Here is a 1,179-nt window from a genome sequence, read left to right as displayed (position 1 = left end):
AAGGGAGTAAGTGACGCCCGCCGCAGCCAATAGGAAGCCGGCTTTGCAGGCGCCGGGGAGAGGCCAGTTAGTCGCCGCGTGAGGGGGCGTGGCCACAACGCCGGGCCATGTGCGGGGGCGTGGCCAAGCCCTGTAGGGGGCGTGGCCATGGGCGGTGAGGGGGCGTGGCCTCACTTGGAACTGGCAGGAAAGGAAGAAGAGCTCCAGCTCAAGGAAATGAATATAATAATAATAATAATAATAATAATAATAATAATAATAATAATAATAATAATAATAATATAGTAAATATAATAATACTATAATAATAATAAATAAAATAATTAATAAATAATAAAATAATAATGATGATAAATAATAATAATAAATATTATAATAATAATATAAATTATTAATATTAATAATATTAATAAATAAAATAATAATAGTAATAATATAGTAAATATAATAATAATATAATAATAATAATAATAATAAAATAAATAATTAATAAATAATACAAATAATAATAATAAAATAAATAATAAAATAATAATGATGATAAATAATAATAATAATAAATATTATAATAATAATATAAAATTATTAATATTAATAATAATAATAAATAAAATAATAATAGTAATAATATAGTAAATATAATAATAATATAAAAATAATAAATAAAATAAATAATTAATAAATAATACAAATAATAATAATAAAATAAATAATAAAATAATGATGATGATAAATAATAATAAATATAATAATAATATAAAATTATTAATATTATTAATAATAAATAAAATAATAATAGTAATAATATAGTAAATATAATAATAATATAATAATAAATAAAATAAATAATTAATAAATAATTCAAATAATAATAATAAAATAAATAATAAAATAATAATGATGATAAATAATAATAATAATAAATATTATAATAATAATATAAAATTATTAATATTAATAATAATAATAAATAAAATAATAATAGTAATAATATAGTAAATATAATAATAATATAATAATAATAAAATAATTAATTAATAAATAATACAAATAATAATAATAAAATAAATAATAAAATAATAATGATGATAAATAATAATAATAATAAATATTATAATAATAATATAAAATTATTAATATTAATAATAATAATAATAAATAAAATAATAATAGTAATAA

Source organism: Anolis sagrei, chromosome Y (assembly GCF_037176765.1).
Source record: "Anolis sagrei isolate rAnoSag1 chromosome Y, rAnoSag1.mat, whole genome shotgun sequence".
Taxonomy (NCBI): domain Eukaryota; kingdom Metazoa; phylum Chordata; class Lepidosauria; order Squamata; family Dactyloidae; genus Anolis; species Anolis sagrei.
The sequence above is the reverse complement of the archived record's forward strand: the minus strand, read 5'-3'. Positions refer to the sequence as shown.